This window comes from Myotis daubentonii, chromosome 6, assembly GCF_963259705.1.
Source record: "Myotis daubentonii chromosome 6, mMyoDau2.1, whole genome shotgun sequence".
Lineage (NCBI taxonomy): Eukaryota > Metazoa > Chordata > Mammalia > Chiroptera > Vespertilionidae > Myotis > Myotis daubentonii.
The window spans coordinates 7811397-7833116 of record NC_081845.1 but is presented as its reverse complement, the minus strand read 5'-3'; the positions used below and the strand labels follow the sequence as shown (position 1 = coordinate 7833116).

Genomic DNA, 21720 nt, shown 5'->3' with positions numbered 1-21720 from the left:
ACGCACCCCACCCCACCCTTCCCCCTTGAGTTCAATATGTCTCAGGGTTTGCTCAGGGGCCTCCTTTCTCTAGTTACATGATGAGTCCTAGTGCTCTTCAGAGTGTATTTCCTGAACTGGTGTCGGTCTGCAAATTGTTCCTTATTGGTCTGTAATGAGAGATAAATGCAAGAAACGGAGAGTAGCGTTGGAAACGGCCCTAGCGATTTGACATTGCCTGGGCATCGACGCACATTAGTCCCTTGTACTTTGTACATTTTATTTTGTTTGTAAAATAATTCGTTTTTGTTGGGTTTTACAAAAGTGTTAGCCCATGATGCATTCAAAATAAAAGCCCGTCACCAAAAACTGTTTAGCGGCACTGAGTTCTACAAAGCTCCCAGATGTGTATCTTCTGTCCTGACCTCTCACAGAACTCTCTTACGTCCTCAATACCTTTGCAACTCTGCATGAAGGGTAACTATAATAGTTAACATTGAGTGAACAAGTACTGTGTGCTAGGTATTGACCTGTTTTGCATACGCTGTTTTATTTTTGCTTCAAGGTGGATACTATTATTATGTGTAGCAGGCAGCTCAGAAGCAGAACTCCGGTTATCCACCTCCTCCAAACCTGTTCCTCTTCAAATTGTTCCACCTGGTTACTCAAGTCAGAAATTTAGGTCACCCTTCTCTTTCTCTCTCTCTCTCTCTCTCTCTCTCTCTCTCTCTCTCTCTCTCTCTCTCTCATTAATTTCTTTTCCAATGATAGTTGACATACAATGTAATATTAACTTCAGGTTTACAACATAGAAATTCTTACTTTTCTTTCTTTCTTTACCCCCACATCCAATTAATGTTTTCTCTTTCTCCAAAATATATCCCGATTCATCCACTTCTCGTCTCTCCATTGCTATAACCATGGTCCAAGAGCTCTGTGCTCTCACCTGAACTACCACACAAGCCTTCAGATGGTCTCTCCTCCACAGTCCGGAGCAACACATTCTCTAAACTAAAAACAGAAACAGATCATGTCATGTTTCTGCTTAAAACTCTCCAATGAGTTTTCATTGCATTTTACATATAATCCCTAATTCTATCCACAGCCCAGAGGCTCTACACAATCTTGTCCTCGCCTTGTCCATGCTCCCATACACCACAGGTATGTGTGCTGTAGTCACATCTGTCTATTTCTTTTTACTTTCTTGAATATGTTTAGCTTATACTTGCTGTTCTTTCTGTCTGGAATCCTCTGTGCTCAGATTTCTCCATTGTAGGCTCCTTAATATCCTATAGGTCCCTGCTCAGATATCACCCATTCAAGCTTTATTTGTTGTTGTTTTTTAAATATATTTTTTATTGATTTCAGAGAGGAAGGGAGAGGGAGAGAGGGAGAGACTTCATTAATGTCTACTATATGCCTGGTATTATGTCTTCAAGCTTTTTGCAAAAAATATAAATGTTGTATAAAATTACTATATATGACTCAGGAGTGGATTTCCGTTCTCTTTGTGCAGAATTTCAGAGCTCACTGGGCTTCTGGTCCTTGAACAGCTGTGTGGTAACTATGAAAAGCAGCGTTTCATCACCATCATTTCCATGCCATTATGAACGTGTTTTTCAAGTAAAGAGAATCTGCAGCAGATTTTGGTGTAATGAATTCATAGTAAGGCACATAGGAGAGTTATAGGCAAGCTATTTGCAGACAGAGATATTGGAAAAGGACAGAACATCAAAATATTTACAGTGCATTTACTCATAATTCGGGATATTTGTCATCATGAAGAGACCTGAATCTACCTCAGTGAGTTTGGTACCCTTGAAAAGTTATTTCAGGAAGATATTATGTAGCATCTTTTACATTTCATTTCCTTCTTTTCTCACATGATCATTTTAATAAAACAACAACTGAGCGACCTTTGGAAAGCAAAGGGAGAACAAAGAAATTTGTTTGAAACTAGGAACCCCTAACTGCTTCATCCAAGCAAATTTCTCCAGAGTGAAGCATGAAGGGGTAATTAAAACATGACTGTTTAAACACACTTTTTCTTTACTTTTAGAAACAGGGCTTATGTTTCTTCAACTGGCTTTAATCAAACCTTTAGAGACAGGCTTTTCTCAGGGAACTTATTTAGATGGAAAATGCTTGTGTTTCCTCATCAATATTTGAAGAAGATAAGAGAAAGGAAAGAGAAGGTAACCTGCCTCCCAAATATATAAAATAAGATAAGGAGTTTCATATTTTATATGTGCTTTATTTTTCTAAATATATTGTTATTGATTTCAGAGAGGAAAGGAGAGGGGAGAGATAGAAACATCAATGATGAGATAGTATCATTGATCGGCTGCCTCCTCTATGGCCCCACACTGGGGATTGAGCCCTCAACCAGGGCATGTGCCCTGGCCAGGAATCAAACCTGGACCTCCTGGTTCATAGGTCAATGGATCTTGCATATTCACATTTTTTTAAACACATCTTTCACACACATATTAAATAATGTGATTGGACAATAATTCTCTGCTCTGTCTTGAAAAATAACAAAATGTTTATCTTACCCTGGAGAAGGTGATGTTCCATTATTACAGTCAGATGCTTTGTGGATGGAGGAAGTTACAGAATGTAAGGGTCCAGGTTATATTATGTTGAGATTGCTGAAGGTTGTGGATGATAATAGCTGGACTGTGGAACAGGCACCTGCCTTATCAGACCTGCTTCCAGGGTCCGATGGAAGGAAGGGTGGAGAGAGACTGAGGTTTGATTTCACAATAGTTTCTTGCACCTTTTCTATGTTTGGGTTCATGGCAAAGCTAGTTCAGAGATGTGTAAAGTTAACACAGATCTTTGTGTGTGTGGAGAGGGATAGTTTGCTAAAGATGTCTAGCATCTAGGAGGTCCCAGCTGACTAATTTTTGAGTTCCGTATCGAAAGATCCTTAAGTTGCAAATCTGAAGATTCATATTCACATTGCGAAAGTGGTGTTAAAGGTTCTTTGGTTTCTTGATTTTCTGTGAACCAGTTTCACATTGTGAATATGTTATAGGCTCACATAGGAGTGAGTCTTCATATTCAAATTTTAGTAGAATTTACCTAAGGCTGAATTCCAGCTTATTTAAATTGCATTCATTCAGACATTCAGCAGCTCACTTAAACAGCTCTTAGAGAGTGTCTGTCCTGGCAGTGTGGGGAATAACAATACACTGGAAAATCTGGCTACCATCTTTAAGAACTTATAATCCAAGTGAGATGGGCTTTACATACATGAAAGTAACCAGAAGAGATCAAGGAGAGCACTTGAGATAATGTGGTATTTTCTTTTTTACCCCAGGTGGTAGGCCAGAGAATGATAAAAAATAAAATAAAATCATTGGTTATATAATCAAAACTCTAAACTGCACAGCATAAAAATTACAAATGATCAAAGTGGCCTTTTGAAGTACACACTGAGACCTTTCTTTGTATTACATGGAACTAGTTTTGAATGGCTTTGCAGATTTGTAAAGGGATTCAAGGAAGGAGAGATTTAGAATATAATATTCAAAGAGGAAGTTATTGTTACAGTTTTACTTGACAGCTACATAGAAAATATTAAGCACCTTCAATATGCAAAGTGTGTGCAGGGCTCTGAGAATACTGCGTAGATGAATCAGAATGCAAGGAATAGTGATGAGTAGCATAGAATCTAGAGAAATCATGCTCAGCTCAGTGGTGATGGATGAGCATGGCCCTCTGACTGGTCTGCAAAGAATGGGGCCCATTTGCATATGGTGAGATGTTTGGAGCAGAAATCTCACCCTATTATCATGACTCTGAGTTGGTTCCATGGGAATTAAAGGATACGCATAGAAAAACTTGATCAGTATGGCTTAGTTATATAAAGTTAAGTTTTAAATGTAGATTGAGGCTACATTGTGGTTGGGGGTACAGTTAAAAATCACTGGTATGGCAAATTTGTTTCATCTTCATACCAGCTCTAATCGACTACTAGTAGTGTGTTTCATATGATTCTGAGGCCAAATATGAGAGGAAGCAAGGAAGATTACTGTGATTATCATCAATGTCTGATATGCTATTGATACATTTGTCTAGTATTTCAAATCTCTATTCTTACAAATTGGAAGTCAAATGATTTAAAAAAAGAGAATTCCTCCATATTCAGGACAATTGTTCTTGAAAAACTCCCAGACTGTTATTTTCCTTTTAAAATTGGCATTCTGAGAACAATGTGTTCACTTGGTAAATAAACTGGGGTAATGGAACATGATATCTAAAATTATTTCTAGGGATTTAATAAATGCATTGGCATATCATATTAAAGTCTTTGACTTTGATTTTAAAAAGCCAAAATGCTACTAAATATCTCAGGAGATTCTCTCTTAGACACACACACACACACACACACACACACACACACACACACACTTTACATACCTATGGTATCAAGATCTCAATTTTATTGATTCTATGATTTAAGTTAAAATAAAATTATTAATTTTAGTTAATCATAAAGTCATAATCAGGATCTCCTTCATAAGTGTTACAAACTTTCTCTTTTTAAATTCATTTGGTGGATGTATGTTGAGCATTTATCATGTGGCCATGATTCTAGTGATGGGTAGAAACAAAAATCCAAGTAGGTAGATGAAATATATAGCAAGTTAGATAATTATAAATGCTACAGTGAAAAAGTAAATTAGGACAAGGGGATAGTATGTATATATGTGAGTGGGAAGGGCTTCTGAAATCATATACAGAGAACCAGAGACGGCCTCCATGAAAAGCTGATGTTTGAGTCAAACTGTGAAGGAGGCAAGAGACCAAGTAAGAGCATTCTAGCAGAGAGAACAGCCAGTGCAAGGTCCCTGAGGTGAGAGGGTGTCCATCATAGTCACACAGAACAGCAATGAACAAATGAGGGAGTTGTAAGAGATGAGGTTCGAAGGAGAAAGAGAAGGTGATTATGTGCTACCTTGTTGCTCAGGATGCTGGAGGGTTTTGAATGGAGCGCCAGGGAAGACAAGCCATAGCCTTGGAGATGATTTGCAATGTGTATATAACACAATCCTATAAAGAACTGTTAAATATCAATAAGAAAAAGACAACCGAAGAGAAAATGGAGCAACAAGAGAATAGGATCACTCTGTCTGTGGTGCTGAGGATGGTAGGAGGTGGAGGTGTGGGGTGAGGGGAAGAGCAGAAGCCAGGGGTGTGGCTGGAAGCTTTTGTAATCAAGTTGGTGAGGGATGATGGTAGAATGGCCCGGAGTCATAGCAGTGGAATTATTAGGAGCAGTCAGATGCTTGATATAGTCTCAAAGAAGAGTTGACAGGATTTGCTGACTGTTTGGATCTGTGGCATAAAAGAATTTGAGGAATCAAGGATGACTCCACTGGTTTTGGCCTGATCACAGAAACTTTCCTTTCATAATGATGTGCTTGACTTCCTGCTTCCAGACTGCCTATCTCCACAGCTGAGACCAATAAATTACTGTAAACAGGCTTAACCAACAGTCTTTGCAGGGCCTCTTGGTCCAAAGAGCAAGAGGGATTCTTGAAAGAGGCTGTAAAGAGACCTGCCTGCATAACCTGCTGGCTCTGCATCTATCAGCTTCTCATGCTGGTGCAGCTTTGACCTTGAATCCAGGCTTCAGATCTTGTCCTTCTGCTTGTTTCCTTTGCCCTGGCATGCCTACCTTTGTTCTCTGGGATAGAGTGCCACTCGATGACTCCAGTACTTACATGGGACCAGGTCCTGTTTTAGTGCTGCACTACCTGTACCTGCTTCCGAAATCCTTGATGCCAACCACATGCCTGCCTGGTTGTCCATCTTTTTCCTACTGCCAAGTCCATGGACAGATCTACTGAGCTGCCAGGACATCTCCCTGTTGCCTGTGGTTGGACCGCTCGGATGCTGACAACTTGCCATGCTGGTCTGGAGCTGTGCCCATGACCTGCTGTCACCTGTCACCATCCTCTAAAGCTCTGTGCCTTTCCCCATGTATTCAGTTCTTTCTCGTTCTTAAGATAATTCATTCATTTAAGGATTTGTTCATTCATATCTGCATTAATGCATTCCCGAGGTAACATTTACTGAGTGAAAACTTTGAGTCATCTTTCTGTTAGAGACTAGATAAAAGGGGAATCACACAGGGGCGGGCAGAAGTAGGTTTACAGTTGAAAGTACATGAAACAGACTATTCTTGTATCATTATTAATTAATGTATTATTTATTCGTACTGCAACTGTAAACCTACTTTTGCCCATCCCTGTACCATCCTAGAGGATCTCTTAGTGTCTAGAACAGCGGTTCTCAACCTGTGGGTCTCAACCCCTTTGGGGGGTCGAACGACCCTTTCACAGGGGTCGCCTAAGACCATCGGAAAACACATATATAATTACATACTGTTTTTGTGATTAATCACTATGCTTTAATTATGTTCAATTTGTAACAATGAAAATACATCCTGCATATCAGATATTTACATGACGATTCATAACAGTAGCAAAATTACAGTTATGAAGTAGCAACGAAAATAATTTTATGGTTGGGGGTCACTACAACATGAGGAACTGTATTAAAGGGTCAAGTCATTTGGAAGGTTGAGAACCACTGGTCTAGAAGGACATGGGATCATGAGGGTATGTCAACAATATTTACCGTGAATTGTGACAATTGCTCTCAATCTAGAATCATCTTTTTTTAAATGGAGACATTTTGCTGCTCTCATAGGGCATGGTACAGGGTTTTACATCCTCACATTGGAGTTAATCTCTTCAAGGCCAGAGGTTTGACTCTCCCACTCACTAGCTGAGTGATATTAGCAAGTTAATTTATTTCTAGTACCTTAGTTTCTTTATCTTTGAAATGGGAATGATAAGTGGATGTCTCTTGGGGTTGGGAGGATTATGTTGGATACTCATGTAAAGTGCTTTATCATTGCTTCTGACACAGACTAAAGCATAGTAAGTTTGAGCACGACTTCATTTTCTCTTTTTCCTCCTTCCTCTCAGCAGTCTAAGTGGGTGTGACAGGAACACAGGAGAACTCAGGGCATGTGGAAACCTTCCTGGATCCCCAAGGCCAGGGGTAGGAGTCTCGGGTGCTCAGAGCACCCCCTCTGTACTAATCTGCCGGGAGCCGGTCCATCCTTGCTGTTTCAAGGGACCTGGCATATATGGCATACGGTTCTTAATATGTTTGCTCACCTTCTTGGCGCTGTGTTTTAACCAAAGTCACCTCTCCGAGAAAGGTTGAATCCCCAGGTAGGGATTTTCCCCTGAAGTTAGGGAGGGAATAAAACCCCTCACCTAAGTGCCAGGCGGGTAATTAATCCCTTTAACTACGAACAATCATGCTTAAACTACATAATCTTTTCTCCCTGGAATGGAGATAAGAAACACCCTAACCTTTGTAATAGAGATTGATAGGATTGAATCAACTGGTATAAATACAGTTGTAACAAGACAGAAACACTCAGAACTTAGAACAGAATCAAGAAGACAGAACCTACACGGAGCCTAGAGACAGAAGAACTTTGCTGGAGAGAGCATGCCGGAGGATCCTGGAGAGGGACTGGCCTCGGAGCCTAGAGACAGAGCCTAGCGGGAGAACATGGCAAGGGATCCTGGACTGAACCTGACAACAGAAATTGGCAAGAGAACCTGACTAGAACATGGCGACCAAACCTGGCTGGAGAAGCCTCTGTGTCCTTCCTTCTTCGCCGACTCCGTCCACACCTTTGGGGACCCCTGGACCCGCTGGGGTTGGACCCCGGCACTAATCTGAGTCATAACATTGCTTAGTAATTGCCTATTGACTTGACCATCTCCCTCAGAAGCCTTTTCCCTTTTGTGGACAGTGACTTCGCATGCTCCCATTTGCACCCTTAGCATCTTGCACGGTGCCATGTATGAGGAAGTATCAATAAATATTTGCAAAATAGTAAAGAAAGAAAAGAACCCAAGGCATCCCATTGGTGGCCACAATTAAATTAAATTTGAAAGAAGAAATTTATCACGTAAGTGAGGAGTAAGCCTGTTCCAAGCATGAAGGCTAGTGTGAGCAGAGTACCATGACATGAGACCTTGAATGCATTCAGGGAAGCTAAGGTCGTGCTGGAGTCATCTATAATCCTGTCTACGTGTGTGTGAGCTTTTGAATTTCTAAATGAAGGCAGTAGCCAAGTAGACAAGGACATTGTATGTATAATAACTAGAGTTTGGGCCCTTCCTGGGATGCAGAGCACAGAAGGATAGAAAATAGGGTAATCAAGGCTTTTTGTGATCTAGTATTTATCTTCATCTTTCAGACATTTTTTGAACAATTTATGCCTCAGCAATGCTAAAGTGTATACATCATCCCCAATGGTGTACATGCTGTTTGTACACCATTGTGATGTTAGAGGGGCGGGTGCCCTCTAACGTCATGATGTTTCTGTTTCTTACGTTGTTTCTTTGCTTATGTTGTTCTCACTGCCTGGAATGTCCCCATCTGCTCTTATCACCAATACCCCTGCTGGGCCAGGTTCTAGGCTATTATTGATCCAGTGGCTCAAGTGTCACCATCTCCAGAAAATCTTGAGTTCCTTCACGCCCAGCCAGTCATTAAAGTTCACAGTCAATGAATGCTGGCTATGTGTCAAGCACCCGGGCATTTACTTTGTGCCTATAATTTGATCTAATCCTTATAATCCTATAAAATAGCTACTATTATTACTCTTTTTAAAATTATTATTATCCTTTTTAATGCGAGCAGAGTGGTACAGTTTTTAAGATTTATTCTATATTTTGTAGACTAGCAAACTACCGCTTACATAAATTATCGAGGGTTAAAGAATGGCTGAGCTATAGAACTTGATGAGGGAGCTTCAATCCCCACCATCTTTGAACTTGAACATTAAATTTAGCTGCTTAGACAGAGTCATGAGACCCTTTTCTATCTACATACATTTTTTTTTTTAGCAGTATCAGTTTGGTAGAATATTAAGTTGACACAGTTTTCTTCTTTTCAGTTCTAGTCTTAAAACGTTCTATATCAAATCCCCTTTTCCCACTCCTTGATGCTATATCTTGGGCAGATTCCATGATTATCTGGTCATGTTCCATTACTAAATCCACTCCAGCCCAGTTCAAATTTTTAATTTTTTTTTCAAAACTCCTTTTCTTCCCATTGCAGGACAGGCTGTTGGCACAAGGGACTTGGAATGGAGATGGGGCACAGTCTGCTCTGTCACTTCCTCCCCCACCTCCTGGAGCTGGGAGCCAGCTCCACTGGGTCAGAGGGAGTCAGGGAGGAGCGATGTAGAGAAAAGGGCAAACATCTCTTTACTTAGCTGGTCTTGGCCACTGCTCCCTCCTTGTTGGCTGCATGTGCTTTGGAGACAGACACTAATGGGCTGTCATTTTCATCCCTGTGGCACCTGTCCAGAGGCCGCTGGCTGTGAGCACATGCACGGTTTCTTAAGCCGGCCTGGGCAGAGCCTCCACGGTACAGTTCCCTCCTGTTTGAGATCCAGCTGCTGGGCTAGAACTTGCAAACCCCTCTCACACTTGCTTCTTGCCACTGGGGGTGCCTTTACAGACTCCTGTGGTTGGAGTCTCCTCACCAAATGGGCAGCCCTCTTGGCCTGGATGCCAGCAAGTTGACTCAGACATGGGTAAGTCTCCTGATGTCCGCACAGTTGTGAGGCATTCGCACAATTTTTCTGTCTTAAAGGGTAGAGAGAGCAGAAAGGCATTTCATCACCTGGACTCTCTGTGCTGTCATGGAGTTGAGGAACAAATCCACAACGTGAGCAAATGTCCATTCAGGCTACGGGAGTCATGCTCCCATGCAGCGTGCAGTCCTTGTCTACTGCTTTTGTCTTTAGAAATCCCCTTTTTAACATAAAATAAATAATTTACAATAGAGCATATATGCACAGTTTAATGAACACTAATACAAAAACCTCATATACCTGCCATTTTGAGACATTTTAAAACATTTCCCAGTAGTACATCAGAGGTCTCCCAGTATACTCTGCCATTCTGGATTTTGTGTTAATTCATTCTTATACATTGAAAAGCAATTTTAGTACATGTATATTGTATTTGTTTTTCTATTGCCGAGATAATAAATTACCACAAACTTGTGACTTATATCTCTCAAGATTTGGAGTTCGACATGAGTCTCACGAGTCTATACGTAAAATCAGGGCTCGATATGGCCGCGTTCTTCTCTGGAGGCTCCAGGCGAGAATCTACTGCCTCACTTTTTCCAGCTTCCAGCGCTACCCACATTCCTGGGCCATGGTCGTCTTCCATCTTTAAAGCCAAAGATTTTGCATCTTTTGGTTCTTTTATGAAATATGTTTTATTTATTCTTAATTCTGATACCTATTAACTTCTGAGCTCTTCTACTTTTTTAATTCTGCTGTTTGTATCAAAGCCTTAATTGTTTCCTAATGTTGAAAAATTACATTGAAGGTTTCATCTGCTCTGTGACCTCATTTTTTCTGGTGAATTCTCATTGTTTATCTTAATGTTATTAAGGCTCATTTATATTTTAGTAGTAATTTGCATGGTGATAGAACTTTCTTGGTGTGTGTGACCCATGTTTGAAAAAGGAACCAAGTAAGATGAAATTTCCTGGGATATTAGGAGAAATGCAGGACAAGGTAGCTTCTTTTATATCTGACTTTAAAATTTTATTTCTCTGTTTTTACCAGTAAAGATTCAAAATATGCCCTTTGTTAGCCACTGTCTGTTTCTTGAAGTTATGTCTGATTTAGAAAGATTTTCTGCCTCTTGTCCCTGAGGTACACAGGCCTTGCCTTCTAATGCACCTCATACTTCCTGGGGGTTCTTTTCTCTGAGCTCCTCAAAAATTCTCTTTCATTCACACAGTTCCTTTCTTGCTCAATTTGGCTGCTCCCAGTAGGAGGAGGCACTGTCCTTCTAGAAGAGGGAAGTAGTTTCTGGATATTTGTGAGATTTTATTAAAGACTAGACCCATCATATCCATGTAGTTTCCTTCACATCTGGGTCATTTTTGGCACGTTTCTGGAACTCTGAGCCTGTGAAGATTTTGGTCTAATTTCATTAATTTATCTGGGTTTTTTTTCTTCCAAGATTTCCTTTCAGGGTAAGTCCTTTTCTTTAAAATGCATATTTACTGGGGACTTTGAAACTGTTTAATTATCTTTCACTTCTTGCTCCCTTGTTGCACAGCTATTTATCTTGGACACGTCACCAGCATATACCCATATTCTGGGTGTGTTATCTACATTGTCTTTAGCCATATTGGTTTTTCTATTTGGTTTTCAGGAGACGTTGGGACATTTAAAACCACTACATTGCTGACACAATCATGTTACAGAAATTCTGATGTACATTTCAAGGGAATCACTGTGGTTGCTGTATGATTAGACTATAGGAAAACGAGTAAGGAAGCGGGGAGAGTAATTTTATGGCTATTGCAGTTACTCAAGTGATAAATGATTGTTTGGAAGATGACTTCCAAAGTTAGATTCTGAATGTTGTCTGAAGGCAGAGCAATAGATTCACTGATTGATTAGATGTTGGATGTGAAAGAAAAAGAGGAGGCAGAACATTTTGAGGGATGGAGTTGTATTAACTGGGATATAGAAACTGTAGCTAAACCATGTTGAGTGTCATATTAGTCAGGTTGGAGTTCGGCTATGCTGCAGTCATAAACCCTGAACTCGCAAGTTCTTGAATAATAAATAAGATGGTAGCAAGTAACCTTCCTTCATCTTGTAGTCTTGCCATAATGGATATTTTACCTCTACTTTTTGCTATAGCAGGAGGATCATAGAAAACGGCTGTGACGGCTTCTGTTCTCCTCTGCCTCCTGCTCCGCTTCCTCCTTTTTTCTTATCAATCTCTCTTCTTCTTCTATCCCCTCTTCTTCCTCCTTCTCCTCCATTTCACTCTCTTCTTTACCCATCTTCCAATATTTACAGTTCCAAATAACTACATAGTAACTTTGAAGTACTACTGTCTAACATAATGAACTTATTCCTGTATAAACCCAAACAAACCTTCCCTCTGCGAGCGATGGCACAGTCTCACTCCTTCCTGCATTAATTTCTGCTTTATGTTCATTCTTTCCATTCATAATTCAGTAGCATCCTGATATCCTGTAGTCTTTGTGCTATTATTACCTACACATCCTGTATCATATCATTGGTCAAAGTGAGAATGGAAAAGAAAAGGAATCTTATAGAAATAAAAGCAGAGCAGATCAATGAAAATGTGGGTCATCACTAGAGTCCTCATTTATAAAGCTGTTCACAGAGTCATATCTGATATATGATAATTTCTTTCCTAATTATTCATTTCACATTTTCTTTGCTTTTAGCCAATACTTTCACTGGACAGCTTTTTTAGCTAACAAGTAACTTGAAATTTACTCCTGAGAGATTTGAACACTTGACGATCCTGCCTGTACTAGCTTGTTGAATGAATTCCTTCTCTTGTGCAAATGTACGTGGGAGCAGTAGGAGGGTTGCAGCAGCAGCAACAACATATTCCTCCTTGTCTCCCACCATAATCAGCACTCCTACCAACTCTAGATGGCAAGAATCACTTACCCGAGATGACACAACAATGACTATGTGGCTTGACCTTCTTCCCTCCTGGAGGAGTTCCCATCCCCATTGTCCTTCAGGATCACCTTAAATGAGAAATGTACAGCATTAATAATGCAATGTTGTGTGATATCAGGGTATCATGAAGAACCACCTGTCAACCAGGTGTTTTTCCTTCTCAAGCAATTAGTATGAAGGAATTCTGCGTGCAACCCAGGTGTTTGCTGAGGGGTAAGTGAGGGGCAGCAGGAATGATCATCCTGGGTATGTACCTCCCCCCATGCATTGTGTACTTGGGACCTCCCTAAGCCTGCTACTGTCTATACAACCCCAGTTGGAGATGAAAGTTGGGTGGCATGCCTTCCTTTAGCTGGTAGGTCAGATGACACCCACTTGATAATGTGCTTCTCCGATCACTTGATTACTTGGTGTTTCATGGTCATGTGTTAAGTCTGTGTTTGACCTTAAGAGCGAGCCCAAAACTGTTGCTCAAAAGGAGTACAGTTACTTGTTGAAGAGGGCATGGTTTTGACCACATCTTCTGCTGTGATTTTATTTTGAGGTTTTACCATAGGATTGTAACAGCGCTCTGTTTAATCGCACATAATGTGAGCACTGTTGGATCCAGGAAAACTGACCACAGAGACAAACACAAGCTATTTCTTTTGAGTCACAGTAAAGTTGTGGATTCCTAGTGAAAAATATCAATTTCTCTGACCTGATGTGAAAAATAGAGTCTGTGTACACATTTTAACTTTATATATGAAAGGGTAGGTTCTTCTTTCCTGGAAGGTGGAGGAGATAGGCAAAAATAGATCTTTGAATATTAGGTCTAGGGATGTTTATATGAAATATAAAATAATAAAAATTAAATTGGATATTGTAAAATATGTAGTTTAGCACATTTATTACCATATATGTTTTTGTATCTAAACCCCATCCTCTCAAATTTAGATATATTTTGATCAAGATGTCAATGCCATTTTATCAAGAGCAGATAGAAGTATTTGTGTATGATTGAAGCTTAGAAGCACCATTATTTTGATTTTCTTTTACTTATGGCAAAGGAGACCTCCAGGTGATGTACTATGATTGATTAAAAAAAAAAAATCCAAGTACTTCTCTTTGCTAGAGAGATGTTTAGATGGCTCACAGTGAGCCGACTCGTATGGCAGCCACTTTCTCTCAGATATGCTTTTGAAGGATGTGTATGTACTTGTACCCACGTATTTCTTAAGAGTTCTCAGATACCCACTGCACTTAGCTGAGAGCAGAGCCCCTTCATCACTTAGTTGTCCTCTTCTTTGCAACTAAGAGGCAGTAAATTAGTGAAGAGTTCTTACTGGAGGGTTTTCTGCATTTGCTCCATAGGGCTGGTGGTTATGCTTAACGATCCAATTGAGTTGGAACTTCCTAAGTGATAATGCCCTTTCCTGAGAATAGGGGTCAGTTAGGTTCTGCAGTTCTCTTGGCCCACGTAGGTGAACTCTCCTCTCCACTTGATGCACTCAGACCTTAAGAGAGCCCCGAGGGGTGATGGTAGGGTGGCATGGTGTCCCATCATCCATTTATCGGTTATGTCCCTCAGATTCACGCACAACTGAGTCATTTATTTGAAGATCAAAGGCAAACACTGCTCTCAGGTGACATTTTTGTTGGTGTTTATTTTTATTGTTCTTAGTGAGACTGCACATGCTATCCAGGAATGCAAACGTTTACGTGCTATCAAAGTGTGTTTCTCCTCATTGGTAGAAGTCTACGTGAGACAAAATTACAATACCTGTCAGTTTTTAACTTTTTGGCCAGCTATGTCTGCCTGCTTTCTGTCTTGGGGAATATCCTATCAATTCCTTTCCCCTATTACTTCAAGAATTGTTAGTAAAGGGCATTGTTGGTGTCTTCTGGACCAGCTGTGGGCAAACTACGACCCGCGGGCCGGATCCGGCCCATTTGAAATGAATAAAACTAAAAAAAAAAAAAAAAAGACCGTACCCTTTTATGTAATGACTAGGGGCCAGGTGCACGAAATTCGTGCACTGGGTGTGTGTGTGGGGGGGGGGGGGGAGTGTCCCTCAGCCCAGCCTGCCCCCTCTCACATACTGGGAGCCCTCAGGCGTTGACCCCCATCACCCTCCAATCACAGGATCGGCCCCTTGCCCAGGCCTGACGCCTCTGGCTGAGGCGTCCGGCCCGGGCAGCGGGAACCCGCAGCTGCAGCGGCCCCACGATTGTGGGCTCCGCTTTAGGCCCAGGCAAGGGACCCCTAGCTCCTGGGACTGCCAGCTTCGACCGTGCCCAGCTCCCATCGCTGGCTCCACCCCTACTTCCTGCTATCACTGGCCAGGGCGGAAAAGGCACCTGATTCTCCGATCATGGCTGGGGGGCAGGGCAAAGGCGGCCCTGGGGCCGCCTTTGCCCTGCCCCCCAGCTCTTAGCTCCCCCCTGGGTTTCCGATCACTGTCAGTGGCAGGGGGCTTCTTCCTGCTTTCCCTTTCGCATCCCTGCATTGTGCCTACATATGCAAATTAACCGCCATCTTGTTGGCAGTTAACTGCCAATCTTAGTTGGCAGTTAATTTGCATATAGCCCTGATTAGCCAATGAAAAGGGTAGCTCATACGCCAATTACCATTTTTCTATTTTATTAGTGTTGATGTTTACTTTGAATTTATATTAGTTCACACAAACACTCCATCCATGCTTTTGTTCCGGCCCTCCGGTCCAGTTTAAGAACCCATTGTGGCCCTCGAGTCAAAAAGTTTGCCCACCCCTGTTCTGGACAATACATGTTCAAAACCTACCAATAATCATTTGTGTTTTAAACTGTTATCTTAGCAATCAAAAATCATTCTCCTCTTTGTCAAAGTTAAAGCTGTTCAAGAATCCCTCCCCTCTTATTTAAACGACTTGTGTGTGAGAGTATGTTTAGGGGACAGATTTTCTGTTTGTATTTTCAGGATTAGTATCAGTTTAATCCTCCAGAAGGAGGTGGAAGTGTAGCACCCACTCCTGTTTTCATACCACAGACGCAGAGCCTTTCCCGTTGCAGCATGTCTATTTCAATGCTGTGAGTGGGAGAGGTTTATTGGTGAGCATGGCTCTTGGAAACAGATAAGAGAAAAAGCTTAAAGATAAATTAGCAATCTCTTTCTGACTTGACTTCCATTTTAAAACGAGAAAACAGAAAAGTTTGCATTACTTCTTATTTTAGAACTTTTAATGAAATGCTAATAAGAAATGAGGAATATTTGTTTAATAGTCACTGGACTGTTGAATATACTTCAGTCGTGGTGTAGACGGATTAGGAAATTAATAAACAAAATGCCAAATTAATATATACTTTTATGGAGAATAAATCACAAAAATAAAAATTCTTTAGAAAGAGATTTATCTTAATATTAGGTACAGATGATATGCATGTCTACACAGAGTACAGAACTTAATACTTTAAAATCACTGGATGCCTAAGTTATAGGTTAATTACCAAGTTATAGACATATCAGGCTTTTAGAATCACTCCTCTTATGTTTAATTAATTAATTCTTGTGTATACTAGTAATGTCTGACAGCTCTTAAAAACCTAATGCCAATGTTTACATTTTGAGTAAAATAAAATAAGATATGAAAGCAGGCATGAATTAGAAAGAGGACTATATATAATGACAGGCAAGTATTTTTATCTGTGCCTTACGAAGTCATGTTGATCAGATGACATTTTTAAGGTATTTAAAGACAAAGCCCCATTTTTCGGGCAAAGAACCTGAATAGACACTTCTCCAAAGAGGACACAAGGATCACTAATCATCAGAAAGAGGCAAATTAAAATTACAATGAAATATCACCTCACACATGCCAGAATGGCTACCATCAATAAATCAATAAACAATGAGTGCTGGCGAGGATGTAGAGAAAAGGGAATCCCAGTGCACTGCTAATGGGAATGCAGACTGGTGCAGCCACTGTGGAAAACAGTATAGGTTTCCCTCAAAAAATTACCTATCCAAGATATGCCTACCATTTTAAGTAGAGCCACTTTCTTTCAAAAATTCCATTTTCTGGTTCTCAGGCATGACACTGAAAAATCAGGTAGACATGCAGGTTACTAGATATCTACTACTAGTATAAACTATGCTTAATTTCTATCTTATATGAGCTCTATTTACTGGACAAACAATAGAAATAGAACAGGACAAGAAAGAGGAAGCTCTTGAATTTTAGGAGTACATCATGTTATAATTCCCAACTATGTGCATCAACCCGGCATCACAGTACCAAACTCGATTTTAATAAAAATGAGTTGCACATCCCTGTATGCCTTGTAGAGGAGGGTCTTTAATAGAGCCACTGAAATTGTCCTACTCTTTTTGCAACACAATGATTTCTGAGATGATCCACTTGGTTTTTTATGTTTGATATCTTTTTATTTTCTCCTTCCAGTGTTTCAGCAGGCCATTTAATTGTGAGATCTGTAAAGAAAGATTGGGATAGGGTTTTCCCATTGAATTTTATTTTATTTTTTTAACCCTTATCCAAGGATATTTTTTCATTGATTTTTAGAGAGAGTGGAAGAGAGAGGGAGAGACAGAGAAATATGAATGTGAGAGAAACACATTAATTGGCTGCCTCCTGCAGGAGCCCTGACCAGGGCCCCAGAGGGGGAGGAGCCTGCAACCCAGGTACATGCCTTTGACTGGAATTAAAGTCTGGTCCGTAGGCTGAGGCTCTATCCACTAGGGCCCCATTGCACTTTATGAAAGAAACCAGCCCTTTTTGGTTGCAACATTTTTTCAAAAACTATATTACATAGCCCTGGCCAGTTTGGCTCAGTGGATAGAGCATTGGCCCCAGGGACTGAAGGATCCTGGGTTCAGTTCTGGTAAAGGGCAAGTACTTGGGTTGTGGGCTTAATCCCCATCCCTGGTCAGGTGAGGTGTGTGGAAGATCAAGCAGTTGATGTGCTTCTCTCTGTCTTTCCCCATCCCTTCCACTCTCTCTAAAATCAATGAGAATATCCCCGGGTGAGGATTAAATATATATATATATATATATATATATATATATATATATAATATATATATATATATATATAATATATAATATATAATATATTATATATATATTATATATATATATATGGTATAGCCTTGCCTAATATTTCAGAATCTCATAACTATATGGCACTGACTGTGTTCTCTGTTCTTAGACCTCAGTTTCCCCAAAAGGACTCTGTTGCCTCAGTTTATAATCTTTTCACACCACCCTAAAGAGATGAATTAGGTCTCTGTTCTCAACAAGTATTTTACAAGAGTACTCATTACTTATGGAGATATGGATTGTAATTTTTGGTTTATTTTTCAAAGGAATCAACTGTCTTTGGCTTCACTGATGAAAACATATTGTTAAGTAGGGACAAAGTACTCATTCTCATGACCCAATCCTTGAACAGGTTGCCTTTCACAGGAAACCACGCAACCTAATGTGAAATGAAGGCTGTAGCATGCGTCAGTGCTCTCTCCAAGCAGGCAGTCAAGTTGAAAAATCTTTTTTGCTTCCTGTCTTATGGAATGAGAGGGGAGAAAAAATCTGTATATCCCTAAATGCATTGGGAATAGCAGTAAAATGACCTCGGTCACTGAGAATATGAAATTGTCCTTGAAAACTGCTGGGGACTGAGGCTCCCCGTGGAACAGCTGGAAGGCAGAGAGGAGGAGTCTTTAGTCACTAGGGCTGAAAAGTGTTCATGGCTCCATTGTTTTGTGAAGCAAATCTGTACATATTTATAAGAGCTGGTTTAGAAATTATAGTAATTTGATACATTGTTGATTTTTGTAAACATTTTCAATTAATATAAATATCTTGTGCTATGTGTTTGCTTTGCTAAGAGGCACTTGTTGAAAATTAAGCACTTAGTCACAGAAACATCTGGGCCAGAGAGCGGATGACTCAGGACAAACTCATCACCATTATTGAAATTGAAAGAGCATGGCTTCCCGACAATGAGTCATGAACATCCTATTCTCATACAGGGGGCTCAACCACTCCTCCACCTGCCCTCACCCCACCTCTACACCCCCATCCCCCCACCCCCATATTATTTGGATCGATTTTCAGGCTTCACTTGTAGAAAGAAAACATGCCATTTTTATCATGATGTGTTTTTTGTTTTGTTTGTTTTTTGCTCACATTAATTAATGCTTAATGATTTTATACATAGTAGTAACCACAGAAACATAATTTCCTCTTTATAAATGATAGTGATAAAGTCATGAATAATAACAAGGGATAGTCATGTTAGATTATGGCTCACCCCAGAAATTCCAGGAAAACTAAAAGAAGCAATCAGCCATTTTCATTTAAACTAAATCCTGATTTTTAACCTTGCTGGTCTCAACACAAATTAATGGAAAGCTATCACTGCCATATTGGAGCCATAGTTTCCATGATAATGGTTACTATTTAAATAGGATTACATATGTTCGTTTGGGTTGAGTAAAATAGAGGATTGTATAAATATGTCTTTTAGAAACTTGCCTTAAATATGTTTTTAATTATATGCTACTCCTGAGCCTGCAGCACTGACACCACATGTTTAAATCAAAGAGTTTCTAGTGAAAGATTAGAGCACTTATATTCCAAAGAATGCTGGCTTTTTCTGCTTCTCGTTTTAAAGCTTGCCACTGTTTGGCATAGACTGAAGCTTTGATGTATGTATAAGGCGTGGTTTTTACTTTTGCGTCTTAGTTTATGATCTATTCTGTAGATTGAGGATGACATTCTGGGGTTGAAAAATGGTCAAGTTCTTTCTAGAAAGAAAAGAATTCCCCAACCTGGAGCAGCCATTCGAAAATCATTTAATCGCCCTTAGAATAAACTTAAAAATACTAGGTTATTTTCTAAATGGTATTCCCAGAGGTGAGCAGCCAAATTTACACTTGGAATAAGCTTGTCTAGGATTGACATTGCTTCATTATGAGAAATACAAAGTACTCCGAGCTAGGACAGTTTCTAGTAACCAATAACTTTGGAGAAATCTGGGTAGTGTCCACGTATTACCTGGTGCCAAGAAGGTTGGTTGCTGCATGTCTATAAGATTCAACTGTGTCCAGTTTGAAATATAAAATTAATGAAGCTGATTTAATGCTGTCTCTGAATTCTAATGAAACAGTGTGGCATCAATTTTTTTTTAATGTAAGAAAAATGAAAATAACAATGTAAAAATAGTTTAACCTTTTGACAAGTCTGCTATTGAAAGTATAAAAAATTCGCTTTGTCAGAATTTTTAAAATAGTAATGTAACTAAAAAATTAGACATGAAAGAAACTGCAACTGAAGTTTGCACAGGAACATACTTCATTAGCAAACATAACTGTTATGCATATATAATGATTATAGTAATTAACATTTACTGGGGACTTACTATATACCCACTGTTTTAGGTTTGTTTTTTGTTGTGTTTTTTTTTTTTTTTTTTTTTTTTTTTTTTTTTTTGCTGGTATAATTTCCTTTCCATTTACTATTAGAACGTAGAGGGTCTGCCTATGTTTGTCTTCTGTTCTTCACATTGGAGGATTTATCTAGGGGCTTCCTGGCTCTGACCTGAGGCTGCTCTGGAGTAGCATCTCTGTGACGGAAGCACATGAATCAAAGGCTTACAACTTGAGGTCTTCTTTGCATCTTGAGTTTCAGTGTCAACTGTTTAAGCTGTTATGGTTTGACCAACTGCCCGAAATATTGAAGAACACTGGCAAATTCAATAACACCAACCCAGCTTAAGAGAGAAGCTGCTGATGAACTCTGGGATTTTAAATTTAGTAGCTATTATTTTTTTATATGATAATATACGTATATTTCATAATGCACTGATGTATCAAACATTGACTTAGTTTTTACTATGTGCCCAATAGTGTGTTAGAGAGATGGGATACAAAAATGAGCATCAAAAGACATTGTGTCTGCCATCACCAAGCATAATGTTGGGGGGTGGGGAGGATGGAGATTACAGAGAGAGTCATAATTTAAATAACTACACAAACTAATATAAAAGTTCCCCTCTGGCAAATACCAGAAGGCGTCATCACAGTACTGTGAGAAATTTTTCAGGTATTTATCTTTATTGTTGAAAGTATTACAGATGTCCCATTTTCCCCCATTGACCCATAACCCCACCCCCATGCCCCACACCACTGTCTGTGTCCAGAGGCTATGCACATATGCATATAAATTATTTGGTTAATCTCTTTCTGCCCACCAACCCACCCTGACCTTTCTCCTGAGATTTAACAGTCTATCCCATGCTTCTGTGTCTCTGGATTTATTTTGTTCATCAGTTTATTTTGTTTTTTAGATTCCACATGAGTGAGATCATGTGATGCCATGAGAATTTTAATCATGGGTTATAACCTAGTTAGCAGGATGCTTTGAGAGAATGATATTTGTGCTGGGATCTGAAGGAAGATTATGCCTTTTTCTTTCTTTCTTCCTTCCTTTCTTTCTTCCTTCCTTCCTTCCTTCCTTCCTTCCTTCCTTCCTTCCTTCCTTCCTTCCTTCCTTCCTTCCTTCCTTCCTTCCTTTCTTTCTTTCTTTCTTTCTTTCTTTCTTTCTTTCTTTCTTTCTTTCTTTCTTTCTTTCTTTCTTTCTTTCTTTCTTTCTTTCTTCTTTTTTTTGCTGATGATGGTGCCATCCTCTCTGGACTGTCATTGTTTCTCTGGTGAGCTGAAGACATTCCCTTTGGCACAAGTTTCTAAATGACATTTTCTCTGATGGAGCCCGTGCGTGAGTTCTTTCCATAGGATTCCGAGGGCCTCCTCATGGTCTAGTGGCTTCACTGCTCTTGATGCCACCTCTCATGTCCCACCCACACTTTGCTGCTGACTTTTCCTTTCCCAGCAGCCAGTCCTCCTGCATGAGGTGCTGGCTTAACAACTCACACTCCAACAATGTCCAAGAGAGAAGAGCCACTCTTCAATCTCTTACCTGACTTCCTGGGGATAATAACGGTATTGGCAGGGTGATTGGTGGTTCACAAAACTACAGAACTCTTCTCTAATCGTAACTTCTATCCTCCTAAAATCCTCTTCCTCCTCATAGCATCTGCTTTTTTTTTTCTTTAGAGAAGAAGGAAGAGGGAGAGAGAGATAGAAACATCAATGATAAGAG

At 39.9% G+C, this 21720-nt stretch overlaps 1 protein-coding gene across 2 annotated transcripts in view; it reads right to left on the bottom strand.

Moving 5' to 3' along the window:
- Positions 1 to 21720, bottom strand: part of RGS17 (regulator of G protein signaling 17) — a 188289-nt gene that overhangs the window by 87005 nt on the left and 79564 nt on the right. For both annotated transcript variants that reach the window (XM_059700005.1, XM_059700007.1), the window contains exon 3: positions 12569 to 12651. The gene's annotated coding sequence lies outside the window, so the exon portion shown is untranslated. The remainder of the gene's footprint in view (positions 1 to 12568; positions 12652 to 21720) is intronic.